A 25,967-nucleotide genomic window follows, 5' to 3' on the forward strand; every position below is an offset into this window, starting at 1 on the left:
ATAATTTGTTAAAAATGATATATAATATATAAGTAATTTACATTAAAATATTTTACATCACATGTACATCGAGACATTTTATCACGCAAATCAAAATGATTTTTAATTATTAATATATTTTTAAGTATATGTCAATATTAATTCTTATTACAATATTTTATTAATAACCTACATTGAATAGAGGCTTGCAGATCATAAATTGCATTCTGAGGCTCGCATATATTCGCGGAGCGTGGTATATATTCGGATAGCATGTCTATACATTTAAGGCTCGCAGATCGCATTCTAAGGCTCGCATATATTCGCAGAGCGTGTCTATATATTCGCAGAGTGTGGTATATATATCTTCTGAACTCGACGGTCTGAAACCTAAAGCTCGCATTACTATTCTGAGGCTCGCATTCTAAAGCTCGCATTCTGAGGCTCGCATTCTGGAGCTCACATTCTAAAGCTTGCCTTACTTATCTGAAGCTCACATTTCGTTTTGAATATCGCATTCTGAGCATTAGAATTTAAGTGGATTGATCATTCATTTCAAAACCAGCGAAGTAAGGCACATTGCAGCGGCCATTGTTTTTCGAGAAAATTGCTCCAGGCCTTAGACCAAACGAATAAGAGGAAATACCACAGCACTTTGAACCCCAATTGTGGCCTTCAAAGAATAGTGCAACGGTCGATGCACTCCAGGGTTTCAATTTCAGCTCTAGGGTTTCTGCTCTTGTAAAATTATCCTTTTCTTGTCCAGAAAATTGCAATGACCATTGTTCTCAAGAATATTGCTCCCGATCCAATCAGGTCTGCAGGCTACGGTGGGCATGTGCGATCTGTAGTCAGGTTTGCTGATATCAGGTGCACACATTCCTTATCTTTTTCTAATACATATTTGCTCATATATTTTCAAGTATGAATATTTCACCACAGCTACCAAAGATTACCAAAGGCAGACCTAGCACAGTTACTCTACAAGGCCTTTATGAGTATATAGAGTCTTTAGAGAAACGTAGAGAAGAAAGAGAAGCCAAACTACAAACAGAGTTAGAAGCCATGCTAGAAAATAAATTTGAATCTCTTGAAGACACAATCCAAAAACAAATAGAAAATAAAATAGAACTATTGAAGAATAAAATGGAGGCAATGGAGACTAAGTTGCAGGTTATAGAAAAAAACCAAGATACTAACCAAACATCTCAGCAAGGAGATGCTGATACTTTAGAGAGTCTTAAAATGAAAGACATGATTAAAGAACTAGAAGAAAAAGTTAATAGCCTCCTGACCCTAAATAATGTGGTAGATAAATTAGATATAAAACCAATTAAAGATGAAATGAAAAAATTAATAGAATTAGACCACAAGCGTAACAAAAGGGCCTTAAACCTTATAATCTTTGGCTTAAAAGAGGAGGTAGATGAGGATACTTTAGCCATATCCCAGATAGAATTACATAATAGATTACAAATTGAAACAACGTGTCTCACAGAAGCAACAAGGTTGGGAAAATTAACCGAGAATAAAGGAAGACAGATCCGAATAAAGGTGCGCTCTACTGATCATAAGTACGAGATACTTAGTAAAACCTCAAGTCTAAAAGGAACGGGAATATTTATAAATGAAGATCTCATTCCAGAAGATCAAGCAGAATTAAGAAAGGAGGTTCAAAAGGTAAAAGAAGCTAGAAAGGAAGGAAAATTGGCAATAATCAAAAATAGAAAAGCCTTTATTCGAGAAAGAAACCAAAAAGATAGTAATAAATAGCAATTCAACATGCTTTGAATTCTTTCTTGGAATTGTCGGGGTTTTCCATGGAACAAAGGCCCCAAGCTAAGTTGGATCTCAAATGATGTTGATATTATTTTGCTTGTTGAAACTTGGGAGCACGAAGAATCTAAGGTCCCTAACATAGATGGCTTTACGCTATGGTCTACCTGGAACAAGCGATCCTCTCATAGAGGAATTGGGGGAATAGTTCGTTACATTAAGAAGAACATCTCCCCCATGCTAGGATTTATAAAAACAACCCTTACAACCAATATAGTTGGATAGAGATCAATGACATTAATAATAAAAAGGCCTACATATCAATATGTTATTTCCCCCTATCAATTCTAACTTCTATAAGAATAAGAAGAATAATCTATATAAAAATAGTCCTTACAATGGTTTAGAGAATGATATATCTAGCCTAAGGAATGAAGGTAATATCCTTTTAATAGGTGACTTTAATGCTCGAACTTCAAGCAACCAAGCTATTATTCTAAGCAATCATTACAACCCTAATCCTCTTTGGTTAGACGAAGACCCTACTCTAGCTAGTAGGTACAACGGAGCTCTGAAGACCTCGAGGAGAATTTGTTTGGGTCAGAGCTAGTCAAGCTCTATAGTGCTCAAGATCTCATAATTTGTAACGGTCTAAAGAAGTGGCCCAATTCTAGCTAGATGACTTGCATCCATGGGCTTGGTAGCAGTGTGGTTGACTATGTTATTTCCGATCTCCTGTTATACAATGAAATAATAAATTTTGTCATCTTAAACAACCACGAGCTTGACTCTGATCATATCTCTTTACTTATAACTCTCAATTATGTCATGCATAGAGATCCCGTAGAAAATAATCCTTATAGCCAAAAGAACTTAATATTTGATAGAAATAAAAACGATCTCTTTCTAAATGAATTAAAAACTAATTTGCCTCCTTCATCTAGTATAAACAACATAGAAGACCTCTATCATAATTTTACTACAACCCTCTCATATTTTATTAACAAGTTCTCAATTGAAGTTTCAAATAATAAAAGAAATAGCAAAACCAACCCATGGTATGACAAAGATTGTAAAAGTGCGAGGAGAGCAATTAAGGAAGCTGTTGATGAATCTCTTAAAATAGGCAAGATAAAAATATACAAAGCCCTAACTAAAAGGAAAAAGAGGCAGTACATTCGTCAAAGACAAGAGAATCTCTTACACCTCTCTAAGGTAGCTCCTAAGAAATTTTGGAGGCAGATTCTGACTAGGAAAACTAAAGATAATAATAAAATTTCTCTACACGATTGGAATTCCTATCTTAAAAAGCTTTATGAATCTCTAAATTTCATGGATAACTTTGAAACCTTGCTCACAACGAAAGAAGTTTTCTCTTTAGAAGACATTGAGTTTGGGGTTAATTGCCCAGATAATGGGAAAGCTAAGGACATTGAAGGTTACCAGGCGGAAATCTTAAAAATTGGAGGTCTTGTCCTCATCCCCCACATCCACAAGCTTTTTAATCAAGCAGTCAAGCAAGGGTTCCCTAAACCATGGACTGAGAGCCTCATTATCCCTATTTTTAAAAGTGGGGATACAAATAACCCCTATAATTATCGAACAATTATGATCAGCCCTCTCTTAGCCAAGTTATATGGTAGTATTTTGGAAAAGAAGTTGAGCATATGGCTTGAAAGTGAAGGTAAGCGGGTTTCAAAAGGCATCACTCAACAACAGAACACCTCGTTACGCTTAAGATCATTGTGGAGGAATGTTGTAATGATAAATCCAATGTCTTTTGTTGCTTTGTGGACTTTAGAAATGCTTTCGATACGGTTCCTAGAAACAACCTTTGGAATAGATTAGAAGAGCTAAAGGTTTATTTCGAGTGGAGAGCTGCCACTATAAGGTTATACGAGAATATAATTGCCAAGCTCAAGAGCAATGAGGGGTGGTCGAAAGATATTAAGTGTAATATCGAAGTTAAATAAGGTTGCCCCCTCTCCCCTACCCTATTTGGCATTTACATCGACAAGCTCGAAGGTTATTTAGAGGAAGCAGGATGTGCTGGCACGATCTTAGCTGGGATAGTCGTCATCCTTCTTCTCTATGCTGACGATATTGTTCTTCTCGCAAGGTTCCCATCTGATCTTGATAAGAAACTCAGGCTTCTTAAGGATTTCTGCTCTACCATGGGTATGACTGTTAACACTGACAAAACAAAAGTTATGATTATCAAATCCAAGAAGGACACTTACGCTAATTTTATGTATGACAATAATAACTTGGAGGAAGTGTATTCTTACAAGTACCTAGGAATTGAAATTCATCACAAGCTCAACTGGAACTATAGCATTGAGAAAAGGATTAATGGGGGGTGGAAAGCTTATTTTGGTCTTGAAAATAATTGTAAAACGGCAAACCTTGTAATGTGGGATAAAAAGAAGTTCCTCTTTTAAACTTTAGTCACTCCTGTTATCTTATATGGATGTGAGGTTTGGGGTTGCAGCCTCTCTAGAGAATCCTAGAGAAATATTGAGCAAATCCAGAAGCGTTTTATAACGTATAACCTGAAAATTAAAGGTAATACACCCTATCCTATTCTCCTTATAGAAGTAGGTCTTCCCCCATTGAAAGCCTAGCTATGATTAGGCTTCTGTTGTACAAGCACAAACTCAATAACATAGGAGATCATAGAGTTCCTAAGCTAGCTTTAAATTCCAGCTAAAACCACCTAAGGCTCAAACAGGGGTGGTATAAAGACACGAGTACCTGGTTAAACTATTGGAAGATCAACGAGAATGATGCATTGCAAAACATTAATAACATTAAAAATATTGTTACTTCTAAGTTCAAAGAAAAAATGTGGTGTGAGAAAGATTTAGTAGCTAAAAGAAAATTAAGTTATTATAAGAAGGTCATCAACTCCACCCTAGAAGATCAAAAGTATCTCTCTATTTTAACTAGCTCAAAGAAGAAAAATAATATAGCGAAGATTAGAATGAATTCTCATGAGCTCCATAGTGAAACAGGTCGTTGGGCAGTTCCTAAAACACCATGGATGGAAAGGATTTGCCATCTCTGTGAGAATAGGAACATCGAGGATGAAAACCACTTCCTCTTAGAGTGCCACGTACAACCACATTAGATCTCAGTTTCATAATCTTTGTCGCAATACTGACCTTCCTAGCCTTTTATGATGTCAAAATTATAGTGAGCTCGGGAGGCTTCTCTCCAAGCTTTTTTAGCATAGGAATAAAATCTTAAATCAAACTAAATAATTTGTTTCTTTAAGTCCGATAGACCAAAGTTTGGTCTCAGTGGACGTTAACCATCATCATCATCATCATATATATATGAAGTTAACAAAGATCTTCAAATAGTTTATTTAAATTTCTTTTGAAATTAGTTTGAAAAGTATAATATTTATACATTTTACTTATACATTTTTTTTTTACTTTTATTCATTTTTTTTATTAAAGTCGATATTATCTTTCTATTTAGAACATAATTTTTTATTTTATTTTAAAGAGGGAGGGATTGAAGGACAAACTTACATACTCCCCTCATAGTTATCATAAGTTTTAAACATTTTACTCACGCATTTTTTTTACTTCTACTTACTTTATAGCACATTCATTTTTTTATTATAGGAGACATTATTTTTATGCATAATTTTTATTTTTATTTTAAAAGGGCAGGAACTAACCAACAAACAAACTTACACATCCTCACATACTGGGTTGTAGAATGAGCCTCTCCGTTCAATAATTATTATTTTTATTTTTATTTAGTTTGAAGGAGTCAATAATTATTTATAACTATAATTATTTATTTTAATTTAATTTTTAATTTTTTAATGTCATTTGATGAAGTCAAACTATTCTAATTAATAATTATAATTATTTTATTTATTTATATTTATATTTATATTTAGGCTTAGTCTAACTTATAAACGAAATGGCCTTTTTCATAGCGTTTTTTGGTTAATTTTAATCAAAATCTTACAGAAACTTCTTAAAAACTTGAATTTAAGTTGTTTAATTTGTAGAATTCTTTTTTCATAGTATTTTTCTAGTTAATTTAAATCAAAATCTCACAAATATTTTTAAAAAATTGAGTTTAAGTTGTTTAATTTGTAGAATTGGAGTGCCCCACAGGTTTTTGAGGTGTTGAATCCATTTATGCATTTAAAATTGTATTTTAAACAACACAAACTCACAATCTTGCTTGAAACTTTATCGCTCATTCAAGTGCAAAGGTCATTACTTCTACTAGCATAAATCCATATTAAGTAAGCATCTAACATGAGTTGAAAGCTCATTTTACAACCCAGTATGTCCGTCATCCATTCCCCTTTAAAATAAAAATTATGTTCTAAATTGAAAAATAATGTTTACTATAATATAAAAAAATGAATATGTTGTAAAATAATTAGAAATATGCATAGATCTATCTTAAGTACACATCTACACATCTAACATGCGCCGAGAGGGATCAAATTTCTTCATGTGCAAACTTCTTTAAAGTGCAAAATATAATGTGTTATTTTTCATTGTTTAAATTGTATTTTTGAATGCTAAATACAATATATATAGGACCAAATAAATGTTTTAACAATAAAACTTTTTTTTTTTGTGATATATACATAATTTTTTTAAAATGATATATATATATATATATATATATATATATATATATATATATATATATATATATATATATACATTAAAATATTTTACATAACATATACATAGAGACATTTTATCATGCAAATTAAAATGGTTTTATTATTATTATTATTATTATTATTACTACTATTATTATTATTATTATATTTTTGAACATATATAAATATTAATGCATATTAAAATAATTTACGATAACCCACATTGAATATTTTTATACAACATTAAAATATTTTATTATAACAATTTTTTTTCTATATATAAATATATATGAAATTCATATGGACATAAATATTTAAATATTTTTTATAAGTATAAGATTTAAACATCTTTTTCACATATTTTTTTCACTTCTAATTATTTTAGAGCATATTCATTTTTTTATTATAGCATACTTATTTTTCAATTTAGAACATATTTTTAATTTCTATTTTTATTTTAAAGGGGAATGGATGGATAGACTTACACATCCCCCTCATTTTGGGTTGTAGAACTATGCCTTTATATTTATATTTGTGTAATTTGGGGGATTCAAAATGTTTACATAACATGACAACACAACATCTCTTCCATACTAGGTTGGAGAGAGAGTGTGATAAATAATATTTTAAATATATAATATTAAATGTGTTTTAAATGTTTTATATTCTTAAATTCTCATTTAATAAATATTCAATAAAAGTATATTTATAGGAAACTTTAAAATAAGAAAAAATAATATATTTAAGATGTAAAAGTGGATGTTGCTAAAAAAAACAAAGCATAAAGTGTGCATGATGTATGTATTAAGTAAATTTGACTAGGGGAAAAAGTCAAAGTTAATGGCATCAAATAATAGTGGTTTTGGGCATATGGTTTAGCATACCTATGGTTTTCTACTAATGGAATTCATGCAATGAAGCATTTAAAAGACTAAGTGAAGACTCTATTAAAATAAGCCAAGGAGGGCTAAGTGAAGACTCTATTAAAATAAGCCAAGGAGGTGAACGGTGAAGGCTCACTTGGGAGGGTTTTGGTGAAGGGATTAATCAAATTCATCATGTTTTGTGTATTTCATTGTTGTGGTAATAATTCTCTCGGTTAATAATATATTTTCTCTTTGATATTAAAATAATAATAATAATAAATAAATTGAACAATATGATGAAATTGAAAAAAAAAACAAAACAAAACAAAATTAAGAAATAAATAAAAAAGAAATTATAATAAAAAAATGAATATCAATATTATTTATTAATAATAATAAATAAATAAAATTAAATATTTATAAAATATAAAGAATAAATTAAAATCATTATTAAATATTATTTCATTTTTAATTTTAAATAAAATTAAATATTTATGAAATACAAGAATAAATTAAAATTATTATTAAATTTTATTTTATTCTTTATTTTGTTTAAGCTTGGTAAGAATACATCTTCATCATGTCCTCAATGGGGGATATCACAAGATTTTAACCCAAGACTTCTGGTTTGGTGAGACTTCATTTCCACGAACATTGACAATTGAGCTATCCCAAACAAACATTTTCTTCTTTATTTTTCATAGATAGGAAAAAAACATATTTATAAATTATTAAAAAAATGATTTCTAAATTATTATTCTAAATAATTGCGCCTATAGCCTCTCTCCAAAGAAGTATGGCAGTGATGTTGTAATGTCAATACAAAGATTGTAACTTGCTCGAAATTAAAATAAATTTTAAAATAAAAATAAAAAATAAGATGCGCATTCTAGTGGTGCTCTGTAGATTGTCATTTAAGTGTCTTCTGGGGTTGAGGTAGTTCCTGGGGCCTCCGCTCGTGATGAGTCTTTTGCTCTTCCTCCTCTCCCCGGTCTTATTGTTGCTCTTTGTGTCGCTTACTTGTTAAGGGACTCTCTCCTGGGTTTCGGGGTAGAATTTGGTTGATAAAGGTGGTAGTGACGTTCTGGCTTGGTCTGCTTCATGTGCAGTCGAATGTTGGGTTGCTTGTTTCTTTAATTGAGTGATTTTCATTAGTTCTCAGAGGTTTTTGGAAGGCCTCATGGTGTTGGCTCCGATTCAACTCTCGGGGTTCTGGGACCTGGGGTGTAGACAAGTGGCCTGCAACTCTGGCCTTTGGTGTTTCCCATGTCTGTGAAGAGGTAGCAGCATTGGTCTCACTAGTGTGGAACCCAATTGTGGTTGAATTCTTCTTCTTCCCGATCTGTGGGTGGTGGTGGTCAGTTTCGGAGGGGTGGTCGTTGCTGGTTGTTGCGGTGATGGCGTTAGGCCTTCACTGGCAATCAGTTTTGTGGAAGGGTCTGTGGTGTGTAGTGTGTAGAAATTTTGAATAATATGACACTTATTCACAGAGATTATCCCGATTATACACTATTGTGGAATACATGCATAATACATAACCTCCTCTACGTTGATCATCAATTTAGCAGAATTAAAAACAATGAAACATCAATCGCATGCGCACATTAACACAGTATGTAACCCGGGGAAAGCATACAGCTGAAAACCCCACACTATCTGTATATTATATTGATTGAGAACATGTAACAGTACATAGTACAATACTCCTCACAAGTACTCAGTATTATCTCCACCTGTTACACACAAACTAGCTCAGATCTGATGCCTCAAATCTCCTCCACTGTTTGCCTGCCTCCACTGCGCAATCCTGCATGAGAATAATGATGAATGGTTGAAGCAAACTCGTATTTCCTTGGCTGAACCACGCAATCCTCATTGGCATTACTCAATCCCACTAATTGTGCAAGATCTCATGCACAACTATAGTCACAACTAATAGCAATCTCAACCTATAACACCTATCTCCACTGAATTGTCCATGCACTGAGTTAACTGATGTATTCTTTAGTTGCTTTATGAGTTAATAATTAGTGAATTAATTTAACAATTAATTCACATCACTCATCACTAGTGTATTCTTCAGTTAGACTAAATACAACTAGTTTAACCAAGTCAAACTGAACACAACTCCATCAACTCCACAATCAACTCCACCAAACTCAACCACATGAGTTCTAACTGAAGTCTTGCATGCAATAGCTCAACTGACAAACAATAAAAGCGTATTTCCTTCTAACAGCTGCATGTGCCACATCTGTAGCTCAAACTGAAGTGCTCCAAGAGGATAAGATAATGTTTATAGTCCAAATATTATTATGAGACAATAATATTCGACTGTTCTATTTTTAGCCTGGCAGTCTAAAATTAGAAACCGCCCATATGTCTAAAAATAGAAGTCCATCTATTTTTACCAACATGACCAATCATCCACAAATAGCATCCTGCAACTCATAGACCATGATCCATATGTCTAAAAATAGACTTTGCGCCAAAAAAAGCTTGCGGGCCCACTTAGTGAAGGCGACTTCTTTCCACTAAGCTCCATCATCTTGTTGTCTTCTCAACACTCCCTCTCAAAAAGATATGGATTATCAGCAACCCCTATCCTGCCTCGGTGGTATTCGAATTTTCTCCTGGTGAGCGCCTTCGTCAAGATATCAGCATCTTGATCCTCCGTTGGAATGTATGAAAGTAACATGGTCCTCCGCTACACACAATCTCTGATATGATGGTACCTGATGTCAATGTGCTTAGATCTATCATGAAATACTGGATTAGCCGAGAGTTTAATGCAACTCTGGTTATCACAATAAATCACTGTAGGCTCCAAGCATGAACCGAACAACCCGACTAGGATCTTCCTCATCCATATAGCCTCGCATGCAGCCAAACTTGCTGCCATATACTCGGCCTCTGCTGAACTGAGTGCCACGGATCTCTGCTTCCTGCTGTACCAAGAAACTATTGTCGACCCGATACTGAAGACCCCTCCAAATGTTCTCTTTCTGTCCGTTGGGCTCCCTGCCCAATCTGCATCCGTGAAGCCACATAGATTCACCTCATCCTCCTGTCTGTACCACAATCCATATCCCGATGTGCCTCTAAGATAACGCAATACATGCTTGCCTGCCTTCCAGAAGAGCTTGGTTGGCTTAACCATAGCTTGTGAAAGCTGGTTAACAGCATAGCATATATCGGGTCGTGTATTGACCAGATACATAAGCGACCCCACCAACTGTCGATAAACAGTGGCATCCACTACTTCCGCCGAAGTAGCATCCTCCTTCCTCCAACCTCCAGGAAGAGGAGTATCAACAGGCTTGCAGCCATGCATGTTGAACTTCTCCAGTATCTCCCAAGCATACTTACCCTGAGAAACAAATAGTCCATCACTGCGCTGCCAAATTTCCAATCCCAGGAAATAATGAAGGAGGCCCAAGTCCTTCATCTCAAACTCCTTAGCAAGATCATCCTTGCATGAAAGTATCAATAGCTCATCACCTGTTAGAATCAAATCATCTACATAAAGTACAATGATAAGAAACTTACCCTCCACCACAATCTGGTATAGGTTAGGATCCGCCTCACTCTTGGAGAATCCAAGTCCGGTGAAATAACTGTCTATCCATGTGTACCAAGCACGTGGTGCTTGTTTCAACCCATATAGCGCTCTCTTGAGCCTGCACACATGCGACTCGCTATTAAAGATCTCGAAACCTTCGGGCTGCTCTATGTACACCTCCTCCTCAATGACTCCGTTGAGGAACGCAGTCTTCACATCCATCTGATGAATGTGCCACCCCATCTGCGCTGAGAGAGCAAGAATCGTCCGCATGGAAGAATACCTTGTGACAGGTGCAAAGGTCTCCTCATAATCGATCCCCTCTATCTGTGAAAAGCCTAGGGCAAAAAATCTTGCCTTGTACTTCTCCACACTCCCGTCAGCTGCCTGCTTAACTTTGTAGATCCATCTCGAACCCACCATTGATTTCCCTTCCGGTCTTGGGACAATCTCCCATGCACTGTTTCTGACAATCGAATCATACTCTTTCACCATGGCATCTACCCATGCGGGATCCTCCACAGCTTCCTCGAAAGAGGATGGCTCAGTCACAACACATTTTCTCACAAGAGCCATGTATCCAGTGTACCGATTAGGTGACTGTCTCTGTCTACGTTGAGCTGTAGGTGGTCCTACAACCTTCTCTGCATCTTGAGCCAGTCGCTCAGCTTCTGTAATGCGCTTTCGCCCTCTGATGGTTGGCGTTGCATGAGTGGTCTCTTCCACTCCATGAACTTCGTCCTGTGGCTGATCCACGTCCTGAAGCTCATCCTTAGGAACTAATAGCTCCTCATCTGCATGCAAGTGTGGCTCCCTCTCAAGCAAACACTTCATGGCTTTCTCCTCCTGAAATTTTATATCCCGTCGCACAACAGTCTTGCCACTGTCTAGCAAATACACACGATAGTTATGGGGTGTATCAGTGTACCCCACAAATATCCCAACCTCTGCGGTCGGCTCCAGCTTCTTCCTGGCATCCTTCGTCACATGCATGTAAACGTTAGAACCAAAAAACCTCAAATGAGAAAGATCAGGCCTCTTACCAGAATAAGCCTCCTCGGGTGTACTCATGCCAAGTATCCTGTGAGGACAACGGTTTTGCACATATACTACATTATTGCATGCTTCCGCCCACAAGTGAAGGGGTAGGCCCTGATCATGCAACATCGCCCGTGCACCACCCATGATTGTTCTGTTCTTCCGCTCAGCAACCCCGTTCTGTTGTGGTTTATGGGGAGCTATGAGCTCTTTTCGAATCCCTTCTGCACTGCAAAAATCCTTGAACTCGCCAGAGATGAATTCACCACCATTGTCGCTCCTAAGAGCCTTCACCTTCTTCCCAGACTCCTTCTCAACCTGTGCTTTGAACTCACAGAACTTTGAGTATGTCTCGCTCTTCTTCTGCATGAAGAAGATCCAGCACTTCCGAGAGAAATCATCAACAAAGATCACATAATACCTGTGCTTTGCTATCGAAGCTACTGAGAAAGGTCCACACACGTCTGTGTGAATTCTCTCAAGGATCGTCATGGCGCGACTATCCTTCTCGTGAAAGGTGGCTTTCACAAATTTTCCCAAAGTACACCCCTTGCATTGATCTGACTGTGCAAGAGTGCCTTTAGGAAGCCCTGTAGTATATGCTGCATTATCTTCAAGGCTCCATGGTGAAGGTGGCCCAATCTCCTGTGCCACAGCTCGCCATCATCCCGGCTCACCAATCCTTCTGCCTTGCATGCCATTGTTGCGCAGCCATCTACATGCAACTGATATAGGTTCCTGAATCGAACCCCTATCTTCCAGGTTTCTACAGTTGTCTTACTGCGCAGGAAAGCCTTTCCCTCGCTGAAAACAACATCATATCCCTTGTCTTCTAACATCGCCACAGAGATAATATTCTTCTTCAATCTTGAAACATGCATCACTTCCTTCAATACGAAGGGTTTACCAGACTCCCACTCAAAGGAAATGGTACCAATACTGGTCGTACTGTATCTACCATCATCGCCCATCTCGATGTGCACTCCAAGATCTTTCTCCTCGAGATCAGAAAACAAATCTCGATCTCCTGTCATGTGAAAAGACGCACCACTGTCCAAGAACCATATCGATCCCATCACACTTGATACCAAGCATGCGATCAATGAAAAATCAAGCTCAAACTTCAAGGCTAAGGCCTCTCCCACTGCAGATCCAACAACTTGCTTATTTTTCTTCTTTTGCGGACAATTTGTGGCATAGTGTCCGTGCTAGTGACAGTGAAAGCACTTCACCTTGGACATGTCCTGCTTCTTTCCTTTCGCACCGGACTGAGAAGCTTTCTTGTTCTTCCCCTTCTTTGCTTTGGCAGCCAAAGCGCAATTTTCTTCATCAGTTGCCTTTGATGAAGATATGTCCCTGGTATTCCGCCTAATCTCCTCCTGCACAAGATCTAACCAAAGTTTCTCCCATCCTGGCAATTTCTCCTGACCATTGACAGAGTCCTGATAGGAATGCCAACTCTTCGGAAGACCAAGGAGAGCCAAGCTCACCAAGTCCTCATCATCGACAGTCACCCCCACACTTCCCAGCTCATCCCGGCATCGAGTGAACTTCGTGAGATACTTGGGCATACTGTCTCCCTTCTCACACTTAATGTTTCTGAGTTTATCCTTGAGCGCCAACTTCCTTTGGTCGCTCTTGCTTTGGAATAGATCTGTCAACGCTTTCCACATCAAGTATGGAGAAGCCTTTCCATGCAGGCTGGACACAATGTGATCCTTCACGCCCTCCAACAAAATCCTTCGACACTTTGTTGTCTTCTTTTGCCAAGCATCAACTTGCGCAGTATCAGTAGGCTTTGGGACCTCAACCTCTATGAACTCCTTCAGCCCATTATCATCTAACACCGCTTCCATCTTGTCTTTCCATGCAATATAATTCAAGCTGCCCTCAAGAGCATACTCCAATCGCAATCCGTTGAAAGACATTTCAACTTTGACACCAAGAAAACACTGCTGCAAATTCGAATTCCACCAGCTCAAAACTCAACCGCTTCTGATCTAAAATTCGTGAGAACAAATTATTTCTCGTACAGAGATTGACTGTATGGGCTTTTACCAGATATCTCACCTTCCAAAGGAAGGATGAATCCAGAGGCTACCTGGCCCGATTACAGACTCTGCCTGAAGAAATAAAATGTAAACACTTTCTGAATAATAGATCTGATGATCAACACTGCTCTGATACCATGTAGAAATTTTGAATAATATGACACTTATTCACAGAAATTATCCCAATTATACACTATTGCAGAATACATGCATAATACATAACCTCCTCTACGTTGATCATCAATTTAGCATAATTAAAAACAATGAAACATCAATCGCATGCGCACATTAACACAGTATGTAACCCGGGGAAAGCATACAGCTGAAAACCCCACACTATCTGTATATTATATTGATTGAGAACATGTAATAATACATAGTACAATACTCCTCACAAGTACTCAGTACTATCTCCACCTGTTACACACAAACTAGCTCAGACCTGATGCCTCAAATCTCCTCCACTGTTTGCCTGCCTCCACTGCGCAATCCTGCATGAGAATAATGATGAATGGCTGAAGCAAACTCGTATTTCCTTGGCTGAACCACACAATCCTCATTGGCATTACTCAATCCCACTGATTGTGCAAGATCTCATGCACAACTATAGTCATAACTGATAGCAATCTCAGCCTCTAACACCTGTCTCCACTGAACTGTCCATGCACTGAGTTAACTGATGTATTCATTAGTTGCTTTATGAGTTAATAATTAGTGAATTAATTTAACAATTAATTCACATCACTCATCACTAGTGTATTCTGCAGTTAGACTAAATACAACTAGTTTAACCAAGTCAAACTGAACACAACTCCATCAACTCCACAATCAACTCCACCAAACTCAACCACATGAGTTCTAACTGAAGTCCTGCATGCAATAGCTCAACTGACCCACAAGAAAAGCGTATTTCCTTCTAACAGCTGCATGTGCCACATCTGTAGCTCAAACTGAAGTGCTCCAAGATGATAAGATAATGTTTATAGTCCAAATATTATTATGAGACAATAATATTCGACTGTTCTATTTTTAGCCTAGCATTCTAAAAATAGAAACCACCCATATGTCTAAAAATAGAAGTCCATCTATTTTTACCAACATGACCAATCATCCACAAATAGCATCCTGCAACTCATAGACCATGATCCATATGTCTAAAAATAGACATAGTCTAAAAATAGACTTTGCGCGAAAAAAAGCCTGCGGGCCCACTTAGTGAAGGCGACTTATTTCCACTAAGCTCCATCATCTTGTTGCCTTCTCAACATAGTGGGTATCATCCTTGGGGTGTCCTTATGTGTTGTTATCATGTGTCTTGTTCCATGGAGCTCTTGCTCCCAGTCCTTGAAGTTGGGTGTCTCGACCAAGCAAGGTGGCTCGGGCAGATTGTTGGAGGTGTCGCGGGGGGGTAGGAATGTTGCAAGCTCCAAGTGGGGAGGGAGCATCGTATGTAGTGTGGTCAGAGTGTCGGCTAGAGCCCGAGGTGGTAGGGGGTGCGATCTCTAGGTGGAGTGGTTGTGCAGTTCGTGGTTGTCGAGCGGGCATGCAAGAACTAAGTAGCAGATCGGGGCGTGCAGGTCTTTCAAGCGTTCTGTTGCTGGTCGGTCAATTAGTCTTGCTGCCCTTTGTGATATGTTCCAATTTGTTCTTGCGCATCTGTAATATTATGACAGGACCAGAAAGGAAGAGCATGAGGCAATCATCACCACGCTCAATCAGTTACATTACATTCAATTCCATGTCAGAGAAAGGATTGTAGTGGTTTGGCAAAGGCAAAATTTGCTAGTGGAAAAGGTCGAGAAGTTGGAAACGTGGCTGGATCACTTTGAGCAACATGTTAGTTTTTCATATCGCCCTCCTCCCCCTCTAGGGACTAGGTCAGATAATCCAATGTCAATTACTTCTGATGATTGAGTATGGTCACTGGTTTCCTTCTGGTTCTGTTTGTCTTTTGGTGCTTTTGGCCTGTTAGGCTTTGGACTACTAATTTGCTTCTCTTATTGTTTCTTTGTAATATTTTGATAGCATTGGTCAATAAACCCGATTAGGGTGAGACTACTTGCATTTTGATACCTATGTATTGTTCTTTTGATGAATGAATAGAATCTTGACTTACAAAAAAAAATGCACAAATCTCTTGATAATTAAAATTATAAAAATAAAAATAAATTAATACTATAATTTTAACTATAAAATTATAAAGTTAAATTAAACTATAAAATTATGGTGGTTTACAAGCCTATGGTATTTGTTCAACTTAAATTCAACTATAAAATTATCGTGGTTTACAAACCCATGGTATTTGACGAAATCCATTATGAAATGCAAGAGTACTAGCTTAGATCCATATTAACTCTCGATTGATCCCTCTTGACCCTTAGTAGATCTAGATTTAAGATGGATCTAGGCTAGTTTTATATAATAATAAAATTCATAAATAAAAAATAGATTTTTTTTTTCTAAACAATATTTTTTGTTAATTAGTTGTCTTTCATTATATCATAATTAAAACATACAAAACATAACCAATAGGGAAACAAGGCCGACAATATTAAAGGTAATGTAACGTTCCTCTAACTATCAAAAATAACCAAAATAAACTTGCTACCTATGTATCGCTAAGCCATCACAGATGTTTGATGGAGTTATCAGAAAAATTACAAACAATCAGTTGGGTGTAGCTAACAGACCATAGTTGTGAAACATATGAGAAAGTAAAATAAATTTTGTTAATCATAAACATAAAATAAGAAGGGACATGGGCATGCATCAATCCTCAAAAGAAGTAGCAGGGGTAGAATCATGTGTGCTTCCTCCTATTGGGGAGTGTCTCCCAAACTAAAGATGCCTCTCAATGTGAGTCAACCAAGAAACCAACCTGACAAGACAAGAGCGTTGGCGTTTTTGAATCCAATGGATTGTTGGACATTGGATAAACTAACGCTCCTCGCGTGTTTCACGACATGGACTAACCACCTAGTGACCTACACTTTGACACCACTTGTTGGGAATCATGATTGTCGTTAGACAAAAACCCTTAGGTGTTAGTCAACGATTGCATCGCTAGAGATAAGGACCCATGAGAGGTGGTTAGCCCATGTCTTGAAACAGGCAAGGAGTGTTTTTTTATCCAATGTCCAACAATCTCCCCCCCAATACGAGCTGAGTGTGTATCAAACTCGTGACCTACGCTCTGATACCACTTGTTGGGAATCATGATTGTCGTTAGACCAAAACCCGTAGGTGTTAGTCAATGATCACATGCTAGAGATAAGGATCCACGAGAGGTAGTTAGTCCATGTCATGAAACACGCGAGGAGAATTGGTTTATCCAATGTCCAATATCGATGTCATTGAGGCAAGCTATAATTTCATTATGTTCCTCCTGATTTTCTTTGATGACGCGACCTATCATTGTTTTCATTTGCCAATTTAGAGTGATGGAGTGTAAATATTGGTTCTTGAAACCTCTAATATGGCCAATATCTCAGACTCAATCAAAAAATTTCGCTTGAATTCTTCTTCAAAATGGGTGTTATGGTCATTTGCAACCCACGGTTCAAGTTGACAAATTTCGTCCTAGATTTCAAGGGGGGTGTTTGAAAGGTAAATTTTCATTGCAGAGTAGGCTTAGATCTAAGCTCTGGGCCAACCTATGAAACCTCGACCACCAAAACGGTGCCTTAGGTGCATTCATTGCCTCAACATGGCGCTAAGGGTGGGTCATAACCTAGTAAGAGATGATTTAGGATATGAGTGTAACTAGAGGGAAGGAGAACCAAAGGGAGGCCAACACAGATCTGGCAAAAAGTAAACCTTTAGAGGTGGAGAGGATAAGGACAACGAGAGACGAGTGAACTACAGTGATAAATAAGGGATCACATTAGCCAATGGGGGGTCTTCCTAGGCTTGGAAAGGAGACAGAAAATCTTGTTCCAATGAACCAATAGTGGGCATCTCTACCACGATGGGAAAAAGCTAGATTCTTGGACCAAAATATTAGAGCCTCGTGACTACAAAAACAATACCAACAAAAGATGGTAGAATTCATTGAATTTACGAGTGTGCCTAGTGTGATCTCATTCCAGAAATGCTCGGCAGAGTCCTGGTGTTATTTCTTTCATTGATTTATGCTTAAACCCATAACATGCACCTTTGTGATCATGAGAAAGTTGTAGAGTATCCAACCAGCAATGAGGAGAGGAATTTGGGAGGCCAAACTAGGAGGGCCTAGACCTTCCTTCACAAGAGTGCCACAAATCCCTATGTTGGGAAGGAAAAATCCCACCTTCACCCTAGTGATATAATAAAGGCTCTAAAAAACATTCAAGTAAATCTAGCTTTCCCAGGTTGATGCGGAGGTCATGGAAGTTTCTATATTAATTTGTCGATTCATCATAACTCGTAACATGTGTGATTTCATGCGAGAAGTTGGACATGCCATCCCCTCTTTAATCCCCAGGGAGGAAACAGGGTAGCATACCTTCTCTCCTCCATTTGTAGGCATGATATCCAACAACCTTATCAAGGTTCTAAATAATTTAAATACATTTAGTTTTAATAAATAATTTGATTAATTTCAAAATTTATTTAGTTGTTTCTTTTTATAATTTTGTTTTTATTTTTAACTTGTATTTATGTTAAAATTGTGTTTTTTATTTTTTTATTTTAGACTTCTAAAACTAATTATCAATCTCTTGTTTTAAAATGTGGATTTTATAGTATTTAGTTTTAAAGGAAAATTGTGTCAAAATATTGAAATACTCTTAAAATTTAAATAGACACTCCATTTATCATTGAGAGATAAAAATATCGTCATAAAAATATAGAAAGAGAAAACTAACTTAGCTTAAATGGCTAAATTAAAGTTTAAAAATATTCCTTTCTATTTTTAATTTAAGTGGCTAACTTATTTTGTAAAATCCTATAAAATGCTAATTGGGAGTGCTATTTTGATCTATATTTTGAGAAAGCTATTTTTATTCCTTGATGATGGGTGGAATGTCTAATCAAAATGTTGTAAGCTCTGTTTTATGTTTTGACAAAGCTATTTCTATGCATTGATAATGAGTGGAGTGAGCTCTGATATATATTTTTACAAAGTTATTTATATGTCTTGATGATGAGTGGCATGCCTTCTCGGAATGTTTGGAGCTTTTCAACATTTTGAGACAAATCTATTCTATAAAACTAACTACTACAATATCTAGTTCTAAAAATTACACAATTTGTAATTGTGAAATTAAAATTGAAACAAGGTATTAAGTTTTGTGAATTTTTAGAAACATAATCCTTTGGGGTTGCGTAAATTTCAATTCTTCACTTGAGAGGAAGGCAAAAAAACAAGTGAATTCCAACAGTAATGAAAATTCCAAGAGACGACTTGGAATATGAAACCAAGGGTGAGAAAAATGTGTGCTTATATGTATATCTTGTTAATAATATGCATCTCACGCATTATCTCATATACTTTTTTAGTTTTGTGGGTGTAAGGGTGATATCATAGTGGGTGTAACTCCCCTCATTCATTTATAGGTTGTTTTCTTTGCCATATTTAGTTATATTCTTTGTAGGTCTGGCCTCCAAGATCTTCCATTACTTGATCTTCATCCCCCATTCTTGCCAATCCTTTCTTAGTTTGTATGTAAGAAACCCTAACTACATTCCATTTGTTGTCCTCTAGTCTTGCACTCTCTAAACACAATTGTCTCTAAGTCTTAACATTTTGTAATAGACTACAAACCAAATTATTCTAAAGTCGTGTAATGATAATGCACATATCACAAATTTGTACAATACAACCATAATGGGTTTTAAAGAAGTTGTAGGGTACCATTCAACATTAAATACATAAAGTGGATGTTGAAAAAAAGATTTCATGCTTATGGAACTTCCTTTATACCATCAAAAACCCTACTCTCTTGTTTATGGCATTTCTTTCTGCTTTCCCCTTTGAAAGCTCGTGAATGTTTTTAGTGCCTTCACCTATGCAATTAATATTCCCAAGTAACCTCTCAAACACCCTCTCTCTCAACATCCATATATTGTCATGTTCCCTAGCACTTGAGTAAAACTAATAGTAAGTATAGTTTAAATATGGAGGGAATAGATATCAAATAAACTCATGGAAATGAATACTTCAATCAATATCCTCCTCCATCTATGAATTAGGTATAGGGTTCTATTATGATCGATTTGTGAGATGAAATTGTAGCCATTCTTTGTATCCAACAATGAAAATTGATCTTTGGCAAACCCTTTAAACACTTTCCCTAGCCTCCATACTCATTTTTCCCATTGTCCAACATGCTCCAAGTGACGATTTCCATGTTAAATATCTAGTACGAGCCAAATTTATTTTTTGATGGCAATTTAATTTATTAGTGTTGAAGTGACTAGCTTCGGAAGGCCTTCTGCATAGGCTTGGTGTCTTAGCATTTGGAAGACATTGTTTGCCTCTTCTAGTGATTTATGTCTTCTTTCCTAAGTTTAAATTAGAAAAATTACAATAATTAAAGTAAATTAATTATTTTGGACTATTGAGTTATTTTCTAAGGATAAATAATTTAATTATTTAAGTTAATTAGAAATAATCCCAATCCTTGATCTCCAAGATGGTTCTAGAAGGAGATTAGGGTTAAGGATTTAGACTCATTGAAGATAATAAAGGAAGGTTCATGAAGAGGTGAAGGCACACAAAAGCACAAGTTGTGTTAGTGAGTCATCATTGAGGTGAAGTGATTTTCTCTAAGTGAGAGTAGCTCAATAGACTAGTGCGTAGAGAAGGAGAAGTGTGAGTGGGTTTGAGTGAATCCAGGAGGGTTGAGTAGGTGGAGATTGCAGGGTCGAGTTGTTGGAGAGAGGTCAAATTTATCTGGAGGAGGTTGAGTTATTGGAGGGCCAAGTTTTCCCAATGCGCATTAGTGGCATGCAAACAGGTCTTAGGTCAAGTTGTTGGCAGTCTTGTTGGGTCAAGTTCTTCAGGACAATTTCATCTAGATGCTGATTTCCTTGAGGCTGAGTCATCTTGGGCCAAATTCGTTAAGAGGAAGTCATGTTATAGGTTCCGACATTTTTTATTTCTCCTTTTATCTTTGTGGGGCGAAAACCCAAATTTTCCAGATAATGAAATGATGGATAATTGATTGTGGTTGAATTTATTTTGCAATGTGTGATCGATCTCTCTGGTTTATTTCCACTACATATATTTAATTCTAGAAGTTAAAAGTACCAATGATTTTTTTTTTGATGATCAATTATTGTTTGGGTAAATAAATAATAAACTGGGGATGAATTAAATTGTCGTGAAAAAATAGATATGGTTGGTGTTATAAATTTAACATGGTATCATAATAGTCTAGAAGACTCTGAAAGAGAGATTTGAGTTCATGAGGGTTTGCAACAATGAGTTATATTTTTTTGCAACAACATAATTGTTTTTTTTTAATATTGTAGCTAGGTTTTCTAGTCATGGTTGATTTGTGGAGATGGCATCATTGAGTAGTTTGAGATACAAAGGCAAGTTGGATGGTGTATCAAATTTTAACCCCTGGAAGGAGCAAATTACCTGGATTCTAAAGATGAATGGTCTATGGGAAATAATGAGCATATACGTGCAAGTTCTCGTAGATTTGAATCTTGTCGTGGAGCATAGAACCAAGGATATGAAAGTGAGCTACATAATTTTGGATGGTGTGAAGGATCATATGATTCCTCACATATTAGGGAAGGATACCAGAAGATAGATGTGGGTAGCTCTAACTGGTCTATAAAAAAAAAAATAGAAAAATGGTGTTGTGGGAAAAGTTAAACAATATTATAATGAATAGATATGAGTGTTGAAAAGTGTGCAACAAGAAATGCTTGTTGAGATTGCAACAAGATGATGGAGCTTAGTTAAAAGAGTCGCCTTCACTAAGTGGGCCCGCAGGCTATTTTTGGCGCAAGTCTATTTTTAGACTATGTCTATTTTTAGACATATGGATCATGTCTATGGATTGCAGGTTGCTGTTTATGGATGATTGGTCAAGTTGGGAAAAATAGATGGACTTCTATTTTTGATCAAAGTGTGAGTGACCACAGTGTGAGTGATCAAAGTCTATTTTTAGACTGGTTGTCAAAAATAGAAAAGTCAAATATTATTGTCTCATAATAATATTTGGACTATAAACTTGATCTTATTCTCTTGGAGCACTTCAGGATGAGCTACGGATGTGGTACATGCAGATCCCAGAGGGAAATACGTGGTTACCTATGGGATGACTAATATTTGCATGCAGGACTTCAGTTAGAACTCAAGTGAGTTGAGTTTAGTGGACTGGAGGTGCAGTTGATGGAGTTGTGTTCAGTTTAGCTTTGTTAAACTGGTTGTATTTAGTCTAACTGATCAATAGACTAGAGATGAGTTGGGTGAATTAGTTATTAATTAATTCACAAGATATTAACTCATAATACAACTATAGAATACATCAGTTAACTCAGTTGCATGTCAGTGCATGTTCAGTTCAGCAGGGACAGGTGGTAGAGAATCAGATTGCTATCAGTTGTGACTATAGTTGTGCACCAGATCTTGCACAATCAAGGGATTGAGTATGCCAATGAGTTTGCTCACGTATTTTCCCAGTATTGTAGCCTTTTCTCACGTCCAACAAAGTGTGAGTGATTATTTTGAGGTCAAATACGAGTTTGGTAAGCCATTCTCATCAGTTCTTGAGCAGGTATTGAGCTGGAGATGCAGGCAAGCAGTGGAATAGATTTGGAGATCAGATCTGAGTTGTATTGTGTGTAACAGGTGGAGCTGGTACTGGATTGCTTGTGATAAGCATTGTACTTTGTAATGTTACATGATTCAATCAATATAATATACAGATAGTGTGGGGTTTTTAGCGAGATGCTTTCCCCGGGATACATATTGTGTTAATGAGTTTGATTGATGCTTCTATGTGTGCCTGTGAATGTTTCTGCTTCTATAAATTGATGATCAACGTAGAGGAGATTATGTATTATACATGTTCCGCTTATAATTGTATGATCAGGATAATCTCTGTGAATATGTGTTAAATTATTCAAAATTTCTACAATGAGATTGTGACATATTATCTCATGAGAGTCCACCAGGCTCGTGATGAGCTTGCAGTTTTTAGGGAAATTGTACATGATTTGGAGCTGGTCAAAGTGGATTTGAACGAGTGCATAAAGTAGTGGTCCACTTTCGTGGATGGGATTCTTACTCGTCAAAAAATTCATGATTGGAGCTAGCTATGGGATGAATTTACCTTGAAGGAGATATATAAAACTTCATTGACCAGAGGACAATGAAAGGCCAAAGAAGATAAATATGAGCTTGCTCTTGCTGCACAAGAAAAAATTGGCAAAGTGAATGTTGGGTGTGGAGCCTAATTATATTCATGATTGTTTATAGGTTTTTGTTTTAGCCATGGTTGGATCACAATCCTTGATGAGGAGGTGTGGGGGGGCTTCCACCCCCCCCCCACTATTACCGCCACCCCCACCTAGCCCCCTTAGCAAGGATTCGAGGACAATGCCCTCAAACCAAAAATGAGATGAAAAATTGCCGTGTAAAATATTGTAATTTTGTAGTCAATCTGGGCCATTCATTAGGCTGAAGATATAATAGTAGAAGCTATGTTAATTTTGGGCTTTTTCCCCTAGAAGGAAACCCTCGATTTATATGAGGGAATTGTATCACGGTTGTGTATTATTATTATGTGCGAGAAAGAGAGGAAATTGTGTGAGAGAGAAGAGGAAATTATAGTGAATTGTTGTCGGTTGTATCTCTTTATTTTGCTGAATAATATAAAAGGAAGGACTAGTTGTTTCTCCATAGACGTAGCCCAAATTGGGAGAACCACGTATATATGTGTCCTTCTTCTTTTATGATTTTTTGTGTTTGTGTTTGTGTTTCTACAATATTTTATGTATTCCACTACTCCGTTATTTAATTTCTAACAGTGAAGGCCAAGAAAAACGAGAGTGGAGAAGCATCTTCACAAAACAATAAGGAAAAGGACATGAGAAAAGTAAAAAAAATTGCTTGTCATAAATTCAGGTATTTTTCCAATCAGTGTCCTAACAAAAAGAAGGACAATGGTGAGACTGCTACAACAACTATTGCGCAAATGGAGGAGAAGTCTAAGCAAAACTTTGCCTTAGTATATTTCCTTTCTGGAACTGTCACGGGAGGGTTTTGGTTCGTGGATAGTGGAGCATCTCATCATATGATAGGATCTCAAGACTTCTTCACCAACATGACCAGGGGGGGCAAAGATGTAAATGTGGGGCTTGGTGATAAGGCCAAGTATAAAGTCAAGGGAATTGGGAGTATCAAGTTCCAGATGGACTCAAGTGGCATCATGGAGCTAAAAGAGGTATTTTATGTATCAGGGTTAGAGAAGAATCCCCTTTCAATTTCATCCATGGAAGATAGAGGACTTGAGGTGAGATTTACGAGACTTGAAGTGGCTTTTGGGCTGAAGGGGACCAATTTCAGCAAGAAGTGGGTGATTGGTAGAAGGGAGAGGGATATTATCTATTGAGAGGATGGTTGATGAAGGGTCTCATTCATGAGAGTGACAGCTACAGCAAAATTTGGCATAGGAAGATGGGTCACCTACACTATAGAGATCTTATTATGGTGCAGAGGATGTTTACTAGTTTTCCAAAGATTCAGTTGGAATGGGATGGAGTGTGGAAAGGGTGTGCACTTGGAAAGAAGGAAAAGGTTCCTCTCAGTGAAACCAGGTCTAAGGGCATGTTAGACTCTGTGCATTTTGAAATTTCTAGTCTTATGTATGTGACATCAATCACAAGTTCCTTATACTTTACAAAGTTCATAGATGATTATTCCAAGAAAACATGGATCTACTTCATGAAGACCAAGGATGAGGTCTTTGTTTGGTTTCAGGAATTTAAGGATTTTGTGGAGAACAGGGTAGGGAAGAATATTAAGGTATTGAGATCAGATAATGGGGGAAAGTAAACCTCCAATGAATTCTAAGATTTTTGCAGGGAGGGGGGAATTAAGAAGGATCTCATAATACCTTACAACCCTCAACATGATGGGGTTGTCGAGAGGAAAAATGGGACCATCATAGAGGAAGAGAGGGAAATGATCTATGATCAAGAGTTGCCTATGTTTTTTTGGGCAGAGGCCTACAATACAGTTGTGTATGTGGAAAACAAAAATCTCACAGGGTGTTGGAGGATGTGACTCCTGTGGAGCTATTTACAAGAGTGAAATTGTATGTGAATCATTTGTGCATATTTGGTAGATTATTTTATGTCCATGTTCCTACAGAGAAGTGGAGTAAGTTAGAGCATGGTTAGAGCCCTTATTTGAGAGGGCATGTTTTCTTGCTACAATGAGGTCTCAAAGGCCTACCGAGTCTACATTCCAGGATAGAGAAAGGTGATCTTGAGTCAAGATGTTAGATTTGATGAGGACAGGACCCTCAAGATAACTCATGATGGAGCTAACATCAGTAGAGGAGTGGGAGCGAGAGGCTCCTAAGGCTGAGCGGGGACTAGTAGCATTAATGGGGACATAACCAACAGATGCAGAGAATAAGTTGGATATTCCTTCAAGCTCTATGAGGAGGAGGCCGAGATGGGTCAAGCAGTCATTAAGGGATGTTGAGGATCATGTGAAAGATCCTAGCAACACTTTTATGTAGAGCAGACCACTGACCCAATATTCTAATTATTTGGCACTATCAAGCAACATGTGTGAGTCTAATTCAACCACTTTTCATTAGGTTGTAGGCGAGCATATCTATAGAGATGCCATGATAGAGGAGTATAGATCCATCATGAGCTATGATGTTTTGGATATAGTGATGATATTGAAGGGAAAGTTTGTGGTCACTTCTCGATGGATCTACAAGATCAAACTTGCAGCTCATGGTAGTATCAAGAAGTATAAAGCAAGGTTCATGGTGAGAGGGTTCTCCCAGAAGGATGGAGTAGACTATGAGGATAAATTCACATCCATCACCAGATATGAATCTATGAGAGCAGTTATGCCC

The 25,967-nt window shown here is 37.0% G+C and overlaps 1 pseudogene; it reads left to right on the forward strand.

Moving 5' to 3' along the window:
* Window positions 1-24,479, forward strand: part of LOC149261261 (coatomer subunit alpha-3-like) — a 32,098-nt pseudogene extending 7,619 nt beyond the window's left edge.
* Window positions 24,480-25,967: the final 1,488 nt, after the last annotated feature.

Source organism: Pinus tabuliformis, chromosome 6 (assembly GCF_031772625.1).
Source record: "Pinus tabuliformis cultivar Carrire ecotype Pingquan chromosome 6, CPIR1, whole genome shotgun sequence".
Classification (NCBI taxonomy): domain Eukaryota; kingdom Viridiplantae; phylum Streptophyta; class Pinopsida; order Pinales; family Pinaceae; genus Pinus; species Pinus tabuliformis.